This window comes from Myotis brandtii, unplaced genomic scaffold, assembly GCF_000412655.1.
Source record: "Myotis brandtii unplaced genomic scaffold, ASM41265v1 scaffold394, whole genome shotgun sequence".
NCBI lineage: Eukaryota > Metazoa > Chordata > Mammalia > Chiroptera > Vespertilionidae > Myotis > Myotis brandtii.
In genome coordinates this window covers 613,400-628,329 of record NW_005365111.1, presented here as the reverse complement: position 1 = coordinate 628,329, position 14,930 = coordinate 613,400, and the positions used below count along the sequence as shown (strand labels likewise).

Genomic DNA, 14,930 nt, shown 5'->3' with positions numbered 1-14,930 from the left:
ATGGTGTATGATCTTTCTGATGTACTGCTGGATACGATTTGCTAGAATTTTGTTGAGGATTTTGGCATCTATGTTCATGAGGGATATTGGCCTGTATTTCTCTTTCATTGTGTTGTCTTATGTGGTTTTGGTATTAGGGTGATGCTGGCTTCATAGTATGAGCTTGGAAGTGTTCCTTCCTCTTGAATTTTTTGGAATAGTCTGAGGAGGGTAGGTTTTAGTTCCTCCTTGGATATTTGATTTAACTCCCCTGTGAAACTGTCTGGAACTGGGCTTGGTTATGGTGTATGATCTTTCTGATGTACTGCTGGATCCAATTTGCTATAATTTTTTGAGGATTTTGGCATCTATGTTCCTGAGGGACATTGGCCTGTAATTCCCTTTCATTGTGTTGTGTTTATCTAGTTTTGGTATTAGGGTAATGTTGGCTTCATAGAATGAGCTTGGAAGTGCTGCTTCTTCTTGAATTTTTAAGAATAGTCTGAGGAGGATATGATTTAGTTCTTTGAATGTTTGGTAAAACTCCTCTGTGAAGCTGCCAGCCCAGGGCTCTTATTTGCTGGAAGCTTTTTGATGACTGCTTCAATTTCCTCCCTAGTTAGAAGCCTATTGAGATTTTTAGATTCTTTCTGATTGAGTTCTGGAAGGTTGTATTTTTCTAGCAGTATGTCCATTTCCTCCAGGTTGTCTAGTTTGTTAGAATAGAGTTGTCCATAGTATTTTTTAACAATCCTTTGTATTTTGGGGGGGGGGTCTGTTGTTATTTCACCTCTTTCATTTCTGACTTTGTTTATTTGGGTCTTGTCTCTTTGCTTCTTGGTGAGCCTGTCTAGAAGTTCATCAATCTTGTTTATCCTTTCAAAGAACCAGATCTTGTTTTCATTGATCTTCTCTATTTTTTTTGGTCTCTATGTCATTAATTTCAGCTCTGATCTTTATTATCTCCGTTCTTCTGCTCACTCTGGCCTTTTTCTTGTATCTCTCTTTCTAATTCTTTGAGTTGTAGAATTAGATGATTTATTACCATTTTTTCTTGTTTTTAGAGGTAGGCCTGTAGAGGTATAAACTTCCCTCTCAGGACTGCTTTCATTGTGTCCATAGCTTTTGGATTGTTGTGTTTTTATTGTCATTAGTTTCCAGGCTGTTTTTAATTTCTTCTTTGATCTCTTTGGTAACCCAATCATTGTTTAATAGCATGCCATTCAGCTTCTAAGTGTTTGATTTTTGTGTCCTGTGTTTATTGTTTATTTCTAATAATATGCCATTGTGGTCTGAGAAAATGCTTGGTATGATTTCAATCTTCTTGAATTTGGGAAGTCTTTGCTTGTGACCCAATATGTGGTTTATTTTTGAAAATGTCCCATGTGCACTTGAGAAGAACATATATTCCATGGCTTTGGGGTGAGATGATCTGAAGATGTTAATTAAGTCCATTTGATCTAGTGAGTCATTTAGGATTGCTGTTTCTTTGCTGATATTTTGTCTAGAGTATTTATCCAGTGATGTCAGTGGTGTATTAAAGTCCCCTACTATGATTGTATTGTTGTCGATCTCTCCTTTGATATCTTCCAGGAGTTTTTTTATGTATTTGGGTGCTCCTGCATTGGGTGCATATATGTTTACCAGGGTTATATCTTCTTGTTGTATTGATCCCTTTAGTATTATGAAGTGGCCTTCCTTATCTCTGGTTATGGCCTTCACTTTGAGATGTATTTTGTCCGATATAAGTATTGCTACCCCAGCTTTCTTTTCCTTTCCATTTGCGTGAAAGATATTTTTCCATCCCTTCACTTTCAGTCTGTGTGAGTCCCTTCTAATGAGGTGGGTCTCTTGTAGACAGCAGATGTATGGGTCATGTTTTTTTATCCATTCAGCCACTCGATGTCTTTTGGTTGGAGCATTTAGTCCGTTTACATTTAAAGTTATTATTGAAAGGTACTTGTTTATAGCCATTTCTTTTTGTGTGTGGCTGTTTTCTTTCTGAGCTTGTTATTTCTTCTTTTTACACCAGTCCCTTTAGCATTTCTTGCATGGCTGGCTTGGTGGTGATAAACTCCCTTAGCCTTTTTTTGTCTGTGAAGCTTCTTATTTCCCCTTCAATTTTGAATGAAAGCCTTGCTGGATAGAACTCCCTTAGCCTTTTTTGTCTGTGAAGCTTCTTATTTCCCCTTCAATTTTGTATGATAGCCTTGCTGGATAGAGTATTCTTGGATTCAGTCCCTTGCTTTGCATCACTTTGTAAATTTCCTTCCATTCTTTTCTGGCCTGATGTGTTTCTGTTGAGAAATCATTAGATAATCTAATTGGAGATCCCTTGTATGTAACTTTCTGTCTCTCTCTTTTTCAGCCTTTAAGATTCTCTCTTTGACCTGAATATTTTCTATTGTAATTATGATGTGTCTTGGTGTGGGTCTTTTTCGGTTCATCTTGTTTGGGACTTTCTGTGCTTGTGTGACTTTTTTCTTCTCCACCTCAGGGAATTTTCTGTCATAATTTTTCAAATAGGTTTTCTAACCCTTGCTCCTCTTCCTGTTGTTCTGGCACCTCTATTATTCGTATGTTGCTTTGTTTCATGTTCTCCTATAGCTCCCTTAGGCTCTCCTCCTGTCTTTTAATTTTTTTACTCTAATTGCAGTTCAGTTTGGGTGTGTTTTGCTTCCCTGTCTTCTAATTTCCTAATTCGGTCCTCTGTTTCTCCTATTATACTGTTATATTGCATGCCTCTGTTTCACTTATCTGCTTTTCTGGCGATTCCTCCTTTCCTCTCCTTTGGAGGTTTCTTTTTATACCCATTTTTGTTCTCACTGACTGATCTAGATGTCGAGTTGTGCAGGGTCTACTCCTTGGGTGGCAGTGGGTACTCAGGCTGCGGTTCCTCCTTGGGCGGTCATGGAAGCAGCTGCTCCTCAGTTGGCATTGGCTCCTCTGATTGGTGCTGATTTCAGCAGTGGTGTCTCCTCTGGCTGGTTGGGGAGGCTTCTTGCACAGCTGTTATTCCTGGGACAGGGGTGGGCTGATCACGAGGCTGCTGCTCCTCAGATGGGGCGGACTGCTCAGGTGGCTGCTGCTACTGAACAGGGGCAGTTTGCTTACAGGGCTCCTGCTCCTTGTACAAGTGCAGGCTGCTTAGGCAGCTGCTGCTCCTCGGATGAGGGATGGGCTGCTTGTGCAGCTGCTGCTCCTTGGGTGGGAGTGAGCTGCACGTGTGGTTGCTGCTCCTCGTATGGGCACAATCTGCTCATGCGGCGGGGAGCAGGCTGCTCTCACAGCTGCTGCTCCTTGGACAGGGGCAGGCCACATGAGGCTTCTGCTCTTAGGCCTGGGGAAGGCTGCTCTCGGGGCTGCTGCTCCTTGGACAAGAGCGTGCTGCTCATGTATCTGCTGTTCTTGTGGTTGCAGTGCCCTGGGCTAAAGCATTAGGCCAGTCAGAGAGGAGCATGCTTCAGAACTCACAGGAGCCTGTGCCCAGAATGGCTGGAGACTCATTGACCATGGGACCACAGCCGAGGTAGCAGGTCCCTGGCAGGGGTGGCTGTAGAGTCCCAGGTGTTATCTGAGGGTACCCTTGGTGGAGGTGAGGCTGGGCTCCCAATTACATCAGCTTTTCCTTTCAAAAGTCTAGGCCTCTGAGAATGAGCCCGCCTCCCGGTACTGTTTACAATGGTAGCAGAGGCTGCCTAGTTAGGCAAGCCTGGCTAGCCTGCCCCAAAGGTCCTGTGGGATTTAACTGTGCTTCAATCACATACACACACACACACCACATGACCACACACTCCTCTTTTGCTCCCTCACTCACTCATGCTGTGGAGTGTTTGTGTGAACTAATATAAATTCAAAGTAAACATCATTACATAAAAGGGTACGGTCTTTTTTTTTTTTAGTTTTATTCATTTCAAATGGGCCGAATCCGGCCCGCGGGCCGTAGTTTGCCCACAGCTGGCTTATACGGTAGCAGAGGCTGCCTAGTTAGGCAAGCCCATTTAGCCTGACCCCGAAGGCCCTGTGGGATCTATCTGTGCCTCACTCACATACACACACACACACATCCCACATGACCACACACTCCTCTTTTGGTCCCTCACTGACTCACGCTCTCTCCCTCACTGCTGCCTTCTTCCTGCCTCTGTAGTTGGGTCTGAGGTGTTATTGACCCGTTTGTGAATGGAGATTCCTCTCCAGGTGTCTGGTTATGAGGCTCACTCTCTAGCACCTGGCCAGACAGGATAAAATTCACCTCGACAAGACATGGCACAAAGGGACCAAAGCACAAATATACTCATGACAACAAAAACCCTACTATAAGTGACCACCTGAGAAAAGAGAATTAGCGGTGAGAAAAGAGAGCATAAATGATATTGAATAGAGCAAAAAAGATAAGAGAGAAAAGAAGGAAGAAAAGGAGATTATATATATATATATATGGGGAAAACACCACAGAACCAATACATGAACAAACAAACAAAACTAACAAGCAAACAAACAAACAAACAAATAAAAAATAATAACAATAAAATTAAAGAAAAAAATACAAACACCAAACCCCCAGCAAAGAGGGTGGGGGCAGAATCTGTAGATGTTGAGCTTATATATAGAAGAGTTGGATGAATATGAGAAGAATCTCAGTTAAGTATAGAGGAAGTAGAAAGGGGTTGGGTGGATAAGAGGAAAGAGAATGAGAAGAAAATAATAATAATAAATTTACAAAAAATTTGATTTCAAAAATGGTATAAAAATAGCAAATAAAATAAAATAGAGTGATGGAAAATAATGCAAAAAGAAATAGAAAATAAAGCAACAAACAAAAACAGGAAAACAAAGAAAAAAGAAGAAAAAGAAATAACAAAATAATAATAATAAAGAAAAAAGAAAAAGTGAAGTGTTGTTTCTTTGGCTGGCTTAAGATCCCAGTCTTCTGAACTGTACTGTTTCTCAGGTTTCTGTTGCTGGGACTGAAAGTCTCTCTTTAGGCCAGTCCCTTTGGACTCTCAGGGACTATTTAATTTTTTTTTTAATCTTTTGTACCATTCAGGGTGGAATCTGGGTGTGGCTGTATTAGTTGACTGGATACTGGAGGGAGGGGCTATCTCTCCAGGAGAAAATGGCTGCCCAGGTTTCAGACTCAGGCATGACTCAGCACCAGACTTGCTGCCACTTCTCCTGGACCCCCCTCTCTCCCCAGATTCCACAAGTACTCACCTTTTCCCACACTCCAGCCACGGGTAAGTGTCTATATCCAAAAGGTCCTATGAACTAGGCTCAGTGAAGAAAGGCACAGGCCACAGAGAGGGGAAAGGCTGTGCCTCTCTGCGCTCCTCTCCTGCCTGCACTGCACAGTCTGGTCAACCCTCCAGGTTTCCCTCTCTGGGTTCAGCCTTTCCTGACTGTGGACCCAGATCTAAAATCCCCTGCCATCCAGCAGTTCTGAGGACCTACTTTCTACAGTCAGACACTGTTCCTGTCCCCAGGGATATGGCTTGGTGCTGTGCAGATTCTCTCTGACCCTCTAGGCTCAGAGGTCTGGCAGATTCTCCTGCCCAGATTCTTGATTTTACCTTTCTTCAGGGATCCTCTGTGCCCCCGGCGGCAAACCGTCTCCCAGCTGAGTCTCTTTCACCAATTCGGGCTGGATGTTACTCATTTCAGCTGCTCACCCTATCTGCTCTGGCACAAGGCTCAGGACACGTCCGTCTATACCGCCACCATGTTGTCTCTCCCAATAGTATGGATTTTCTTCAAAAAATTTAAAATGGAACTCCCATTTGACCCAGTCATCCCACTTCTAGGAATATATCCCAAGAAATCAGAAACACCCATCAGAAAGGTGGGTAACACCCTATGTTCATAGCAACACAATTTGCAATAAGTAAGATTTGGCAACAGCCTAAGTGCCCATCAGCAAATGAGTGGATTAAAAAACAGTGTTACATCTACACAGTGGAATACTATGCTGCTATAAAAAAGAAAGAACTCTTACCATTTGGAACAGCATGGATGGACCTGGAGAACATTATGATAAGTGAAATAAGCCAGTCGGAGGAAGTTAAATAATCACATGACCTCACTCCATTGTGGAATATAATGAACAACATAAACTGATGAATAAAAATAGAACCAGAGAAAAAATATTTTAGAATATAATAGAAGTAATCCTGTTATTTACAGATTTTTAATACTTTCTACAACTTTTTAAATTTTATACTATATTAGTACACTTTGGGTAATATTATTATATTTAGATTTTTTAATTAAAATATTAATTTTTATTGCATGTAATATTATATTTAAAATCATTTTTCTTGTAATATTATTTTTATTGAATATCAATGGCTAATTATTTTGTAAAAAAATATTGCTATGAAAAATGTAAAAAAATAAAAATAAAATGAGTGTAAAATAAAATACAATGAGATATCACCTCACATCTGTTGGAATGTCTATTATCAACAAGACAGGTAATAACAAGTATTGGATAGGTTGTGGAGAAAAAGGAACCCTCATTCACTGTTGGTAAGAGTGTAAACTGGCACAGTCGCTATGGAATCCAGTATGGAGTTTTCTTAAAATATTAAGGATAGAGTTACCATATGACCCAGAAACCCTTCTTCTGGGCATCTACCCAAAACATTTGAAAACAGTTTTTCATATAGATATATGCACACCTATATTCATTGCAGCATCTTTCATGGTGGTCAAGACATGGAAACAACTCAAGTGTTCTTTGCTAGATGATTGGATTAAGAAGCCCACAAAATCTTGGGGAATTGATTGGTTATTTTGGGGAATGTTCCCTGTTAAAACTCAGGTAGCAAAGATCTCTCTCTCTCTCTCTCTCTCTCTCTCACTTTCTCTCTCTCTCTCTCTCTGACCTGCACTGGCTCATTTGTTCAAGTATTGTCTCTCTGTAGCTATATGGCCTTATTAGCTGCATGCCTGATGACTTCGCAGACTCCAAACTCAGGTTCCACGAGGGAGTCTGGGTACAGCAGCATATCCAAGAACGACACTAAGCTATTTGGATGGAGGCTGAGATCACTTAGCAGCCACCTGACAATAGAACCTTTTCCAGGTAAAATGCATATACAGAATATCTCTCTCTCTCTCTCTCTCTCTCTCTCTCCACACACTCAAAAAATTCATACATTTTCAGATATTCTCTAAGCTGAAGAAACTATGCTTTAAAATTTCATTAAATATCATGGCAAAAGCCTGTTATTCAACATTTGTGTACTCTTTTTACCATATCTCCTCTTCTGCCATTATTGCAAATACCAGTAATGGTATTTGGCTGCATCCAAAACTTTGAGCACTCTCTTTTCCACCCACAGTGAATCATCAAGGAAAATAGAGATAGAATAAGAGAGCTAATCTCTCCTTAGATTAAAAATAATTTCTACTGAGTTTATCTAGATTATACTATGTGATACAAGATTTGTCACTCTCTGGGCTTCAATTTCCTCACCTATAAAATGAGAAAGTTGGACAGATCAGTGGTTTGTAGAAATTTGGGTAATCACTATCTGAAAACCCTCAGTTGCTGTACCCTTCCTGCTAGATTGCACTTCCTGCTAGCAGACAGTCTGAAGTAGCAATGCTCATCAGTCCAGTGATTCTTAACGGTTTTTTTGTTTTGTTTTGTGTTTTGTTTTGTTTTTTTGGTTTTGCTACCAGTCCCTTTTGGTAATCAAATTAAAATTTAGACTTACTCCCCCCAAAAGTGCACATATTAGTGCACACAGAAAATACCATAAATGTTTCAGAGATTCCAGGACCTTTTGAAGTCCATGCATAGCTCACCAGTAAAAACTGATACATAGGAAGATGTCTAAGAATCCTTTTATTTAAAAACTTTGTGAGTCTCTTGTTTTCAGCACATTTGACCAAAGGCAAAGTTGTGTGGTAGATAATTCTCCACACTCTTCCCATCTCTCTTAATCATTCTTTTACTGATGTCTGGAAAATTCCAGGGTCTCTACTGAGAGGAGAATTACCCAATAATCGTTAAGTAAGGAATGTGAAGCTATATATGTTATCCTTCTCAATAGAGTTTGCTTTTGCAAAACAAACAAAACAAAAGACACAGAAGGGGAAGAACCAAAAAGAAACACCTGAAATACTAACTTTTTAGAGCTAATGTCAGGTATATGAGTGGGCATTTGTGGGGTATAATATTTGCATTGAGTATTATATTGCATGGGATAAGTGACCCTCTATTTGTGTATGGAAAAGGATATTTCTTCCTCTGTAGGGCTTTGTCCACATGTATATATTTGAATACGGCTCTATAAAGTGATTTTTATGGGATCCACCTGAATCATTTATCACCAAGAGTCTAATAAAGTATATAACTTCACTACATTTTTATTGCTAATTATAACTTAAAATCAGAAAGAATAAAACCACTCCAGCCTTGGATTCTGATCTCAGCATATATATCCAAGTAGCACCCCTTTTCTCTATTCCCTTGAGTCCTAATTTTTATTGGGAAATTCAATTCACATTTACACTTACAGTGTGACTTTTATATAATACTAGTGGCCCAGTGCACAACATGCATGCATGGGGAGGGTTCCCTCAGCCCAGCCTTCACCCTCTCTAATCAGGGACCCCTTAGGGCAGTGATGGTGAACCTATGACACGCATGTCGGAGGGGACACGTGAACTCATTTTTTTGGTTGATTTTTCTTTGTTAAATGGCATTTAAATATATAAAATAAATATCAAAATATAAGTCTTTGTTTTACTATGGTTGCAAATATCAAAAAATTTCTATATGTGACACAGCACCAGAGTTAAGTTAGGGTTTTTCAAAATGCTGACACGCCGAGCTCAAAAGGTTCACCATCACTGCCTTAGGGGATGTCCAACTGCCAGTTTAGGCCCGATCCTTCTCCCAATCTGGGACTGCTGGCTCCTAACCACTCACCTGCCTGCCTGCCAGATCTCCCCTAACCTCTCTGCCTGCCTGCCTGATTGCCCCTAACTGTCCACCCCTGCTGGCCTGATCTCACCCCAATGGCTCTCCCCTGCCGGCCTGATCTCACCCCTAACTGCCTTCCACTGCCGGCCTGAACTTGCCACAACTGCCCTCCCCTGCCGGCCTGGTTGCCCCCAACTGCTCTCCCCTGCTGGCCTGTTCTCACCCTCAACTGCCCTCCCCCTGCCAGCCTGGTTGGCCCCAACTGCCCTCCCCTGCCAGCCTGATCTTGCCCTGAGTTTCCCTCCCCTGCAGGCCTGATCTCACCCCCAACTGCCCTCCCCTGTAGGCCTGATCTCACGCCCAACTGCCCTCCCCTGCTGGCCTGATCTAACCCCCAACTGCCCTCCCCTGCCAGCCTGATCACCTCTAACTGTCTCTGCCTCGGCCCCCACCATCATGGCTTTGTCCAGAAGGAAGTTGGACTTCTGGAAGATGGCTGTGACCTGGTCTAATTAGCATATTACCCTTTTATTAGTATAGATAGATTATATGGGATAGGATTGCTTAAATGGGTGGAGGGAAGCCTTTTTCAGCAGGAGCAGATGCTCTTGATAGACAAAAATACATAATCCCTATATCTGGACTGATAGCCAGCCATAGGCACTATACTGCCAAACTGTTCATTAAAAAATTGAACTGCTCTTTTACACCTTACACCAAACAGCTATTGTCCTTAAAACCCCTCCTCAGCCCCCACTTTATGTTCTGCCTTTGCAGTTCACCTAGATTATGTTCTGATTGGTCAGTTTCTATGCCAGTCAGCATCTCCAGGCCTATCTCCAGGCCTGATCAGAGAGGCGGGGCTGATCAGCAGCCCCCGCAGAGGCCCCGAGAGAAAGAAGCACAGCTGTTGGCCAGGCCTGGAGAGAAAGAGAGAGGCAAGGGCTGATGGACAGCTGCCACAGAGGCTACAGATCAGACCCTGCTTCTCTCTCCAGGCCTGATCCACAGCCCCCTCTGCAGTCAGTGCTGGGTCACCATGCCTGCCGCGGTGGCTGTCAGTGCTGGGTCTCCACAGCAACCCAGAACTGACTGCAGGACTGACTTCCGGTCAGTTGAGCCTTTGGTCATTTTGGACATTGTGGACCCTGGGTTTTTATATATTAGGATTCTCTGGACATTTTCAAAAATAGAAAATCAGGCTCCTTTCCGGACCCAAACTTGTTCCAATACATAATAACACAATTATTTTTTATTTTGGACACTGTGTTCTGGACCATTTAATATTTCCTTTATTTTCTAGATAAAGAATAAACTCAATGAACAAATTAAATTTCACTACATTGGTTTTTCAAATAGGTGTCGTCTTGAGTAAACTGGCTTTTTGTATTTGGCTCCTGGGCTATTTGTCTGGAATAGAAAAACAACTTTCCACCAATTTCCTTCTATTTTCATTCTGGATTCAGTAAATTTCTGTAAAGGGGATTTTGTCATTCCACCTTCTTCCATGATCAAGACTGAGGCTTACCCCCAAAGAAAGAAAAACATAATGATATCAGATATAACAAAACTTTGTCAAAGAAAGGAGTGGAGTTGGTTACCTATATTGGAACTGCTTGAAATTATGGTACTGGGAGATATTTTATAGTCTACTTAGGACTATGTGGGAGTCCCCTAAATAGAGAATCCCTCTTATGTCATACATCCATAATCCCAAGACTGTGGGAATTTTTCTCTTGGCCTGGTGAATATCTTGAATCTATATTTACAAATTCTTATTTTATTGTATATTTTTAAAGATTAATATAATTTGTTTTCAATATTATCATTTACCAATAGGCACCACTAAGGTCTGAGAATGATATTCTCTGTCTTGAAATCTTAATTTCAAAACTCCAAATCAATTCTCAGCATTTCCTGACTGTAAAAGCTGTATAACTTGGGGAAAGCTATTTAACAATGCTGTCTTTTTTTCAACTATAAAACAGGAACAAATAGTACTTAAAACACAGGGTTGCTCAGATGAATAAGTAAGATAAAGACTGTAAAACTGATAGGATAATACCTAGCATATTGCCAACTCACAGACTATAAAATACCCTCTCCTTCCATAAAAAAGTAATTTACTTAAACTAAGAATGGGTATAATTAGTGCTTTAACTAGTTACTCTGCAAAGAAAATAATTTAGGTAATCAATTTTTTTAAAAAAATGTTTTAATCTGTTAAATGAAGCACACTGATTTTCTATTGATGATGAAGTATTAATTCTGCACAATCACATAACAAGGCATAAAGCAGTTTGCAGTTCTTAGAAAGACACAATTGAATATTTGCTCAACAGAAATATTATAGTTTTTTCAGCATTGCTTTGAACTGTCCTTTCATATTTTACAGTTTTTTTTATGTATCTTATCTTATTTGGGTGAATAAACTGTTTCTTTGAAGGTAGTAACTCATGAATTCTGTGGGGGTAAATTGCAGGTCTGATGTGAATATATTTACAAAAACTATATTAATGATAATCTGTATTGCACCATGTAATATTTGATGTACAACATAACAAAGAAGCTAGCTGAAAAAGTAATTTTGGAATTATAAGGTAAATATTAAGTGATAATGAAACATTTATTAAAAAGAAAATTCCTCAAACCAATAATAAAAGCTCAAAACTTTCCTTTATATCTACTTTAATATTTCTTTACATTTCACAATTACACTACTGAGAAAGATAAAGGAATCATCTTGATCTGTATCTTTAAGTGGGCTTGACCTTTGTAATTTTAAATAGACCTAAGTAAGACAAAATGTCTTTTATGTGTAAAGACAGAACCATAGAACTTAGCTTTCAAGTCTATTTGTATTTGACCTTTCCTATGTAACTAGCAAGACAATGTCTTTCCACAGATGATATAACTACAAATAAATCACACATTTCATAGGTGTCATGAGACTGGCCAGATGGAAATAACTTTGGTGATAATATTGTCTTAAAAGTAAAGAAACTTGAGTTTAGGCCCCCACTTTATCATTAATTTACTGTGATACATGAACCTTATTACTTCCTTTTTTACCTTCTTTATCTTTAAAATGAAAGCTTAGACTAAATCATCACTCTTATTCCCTTCAGCTCTGATATACTATTATTATTTAGCCAATTTGTAGTGGAATTTAACAATGTTGCTATAGGGGTATTCCTTTCATTTTAATCAGGCTAAAGTTCTTTGTCCTAAAAAGGAAAGGTACGTGCAGTCTAGCTCAGGAAATTTCACCACCGGGTATGTTGTTTCAAAATGTGTGATTATTTTGTGTCTCCTAAAGCTATTTGGTTGAATCAGACAGGAAGTAAATGAAAATAATGAAAGGTGTGCTCATACAAAGCAGAGATATTTATGGGTTTTTAGAAAACTGAATATCTTTCTGTTCTCTACTTATTGAAATTGCTATTATTTTTTCCTTTTTATTGAATTTATTGAGGTGTCACTGGTTAATAAAATTATACAGATTTCATTGCAGCATTATTTACAATAACCAAGATAAAAAGCTGTGGTACATTTACATAATGGAATACTACTTAGCTGTAAAAAAAAAATAAGGAAATTTTACCTTGTGCAACAGCATGGATGGACCTAGAAAATATTATGCTAAGTGAAATAATCCTGCCAGAGACAAAGACAAAAACAATATGATTTCACTCATATGTGGAGTATCATGAACAAAATAAACTAAAAAAGAAAAGAGACAGACTCATAGACAAAAATCCTGCTATTCTTTTTAAAAAATATATTTTTATTGATTTCAGAGAGGAAGGGAGAGGGGGAGAGAGATAGAAACATCAATAATGAGAGAGAATCATTGATTGGCTGCCTCCTGCACGCCCCACACTGGAGATCCAGCTCTCAACCCGTTCATATGCTCTGACCGGGAATTGAACTGTAACCTCCTGGTTCATAGGTCGACACTCAACCGCTGAGCCATGCAGGCCTGGCAAAACCCTGCTATTCTTAATAGATCCAGCACAAACTCTCCTTCTCCTGGAAGACTTGCCTGAAATTTCACTCCTTATCTCAGTGCTCCAGGAACTCTGACTTCCTCTGTAAAATGTTGCAGCACTAGATATGACATTATTAGGCCTTTATTACATATACATTGCCTTATATTTGAGACAATTGCATAATGTCTTATCTAGATTCTAAAAAGCTCCTGAGAGATGACACCCTTTCTTTTACCAGCAGCCCACTCTCACAGTTTTCCCCACATTCTCCCCTTCCCCTCGGGTGTGCTTTTAGCAGTTTTTCAATAAATATTTGCTGAATGGAGCTAAGGCTGTGTGAGGGGAGAGAACATCCCAATAAACTCTAGACACACCAAAATCAAGTAGAAAAATTCTTTAATAAACACAGCATCACCTGCATATTATGCCAGAACTCAGAGTAAAGAATAAAAAGACAAAGGGCAATATATTTTATTTTATTGTAAACATATCTGACCTAATGCAAATTATGATTAATTTACATTTCCCCCCTTATATTTTACCCCACTTGCTTAGGACTGTTCTCATCATAACTAGCCTAGTACAAAATTACTAAAGATTGCTTTGGCAGTTCAGTTTTCCTATCCTGGGATCTTATTAGCTTTTCTTTATATCCTGCTCCCACCATCTACACCCATCTTCCCAATTCTAATAAATTCATTCACACCAAGTTTTCAAATAAGTATATTTCCAAGAGCATCAGGATTTGAAAATCAAGACTTCAGGAAGAAGGGAACACTTACCTGCAAATGACTGATGTTTCATGTATTAGTCAAGGAAGTATTTTGAGGCAGAAAGACTTACAGGTTCTCTCTATAATATACCCCACAGGTATGCCCTGGCATGAGGCTGGACCTGCACTAACATATTTCTTTCTCCCATGGTCTATTTGAACAATTATCTTGCTCTTATCTAGAAATACTACTCAAGTCTTGAGGATTGCTTCAGCTTCCTTCTGTTCATCTTCTAGCGGTGCTGCTGGTGGTAGTGGTGGTAAGGTGTTAGATGCCTAATACAGTGTGACAGTTGGTTCTGAGACCCTGAGGCTCCTTGAAACACCATCTTCAAGAGGCTGTGTCTATGGGTCTAGTCTACAGGAAACCAGATCCTTTTCACTCAATCCTCCCTGACCACTGAGAGGAAATGGGAGCTCACCTGCACTTCCTTTTCACAGGGTCTCTGAGGGGAATGCAGAGTGTGTGAACAGGAAGTGGGAGGTGAGTTTAGAATCTCCAAATTCCTCTTTAAAAGCAGGGTATTTATTTCAATGTCAGGAGTTCAGAGGTTTGCACATACAAGAATACTCTAGGTAGAGGTCTACCACACCTTGACTTCTTTATTGGGAGCTACCTAAGGGATATCCTTAAATAAGTAATGTCCACTTTGGTACCTAAACACACCAACTGAGGAGCTGTGAGAAAGGATCACAGTTTAGATTGCAATGGTCCACTAACTATGGCAGGGGGCAGAGGGCACCTACCTTCAACAGAGGGTTCCATAAATAAATAGGTTGTGTATTATTGTTTGTACAAATACCAAGGAAATTGCACTCAATACTTGGTGCAGTCGCAGATTGGTAGACAATGCACTTAGCCCTATAAATAGAGATGAGAGGTGAGAGGTTCTTTGCTAAGTGTGAAGCTTTTCAAACTAAATGTACAGCCCATAGTATAGCTCTGCACCTTGCATCATTAATGAGAGAGAGAGAGAGGTGCTGCCCCCTGGAAAACGGAAATGTTCAGTGTGCACAGGGTGGTTTGCATATTTCACTCTGACATTTCGCTAGCATGCTTTCCAACATGATAGTGGTTAGGTAATGCTGAGAATTTAATTTTTTCCCCTTTTGCTGTCTTAATTTTTCTTTTGGCTTTCTTTCATTGTTGTTGTTTCATTTTTTTTTTTTACTCTTTCTTTCTTTCTTTCCCTCTTTCTCTCTCTCTCTCTCTCTCTCTCTCTCTCTCTCTCTCTCTCTCTCTCTTTCT

At 39.8% G+C, this 14,930-nt stretch overlaps 1 protein-coding gene across 2 annotated transcripts in view; it reads left to right on the top strand.

The window, feature by feature from the left end:
- Positions 1-14,717: 14,717 nt before the first annotated feature.
- GPR174 (G protein-coupled receptor 174) overlaps positions 14,718-14,930 on the top strand; it is a 59,130-nt gene continuing 58,917 nt past the window's right edge. Inside the window, exon 1 of one of the 2 annotated variants that reach the window (XM_014545035.1) lies at positions 14,718-14,761. The gene's annotated coding sequence lies outside the window, so the exon portion shown is untranslated. The remainder of the gene's footprint in view (positions 14,762-14,930) is intronic. The other variant, XM_014545034.1, reaches the window with a different exon arrangement.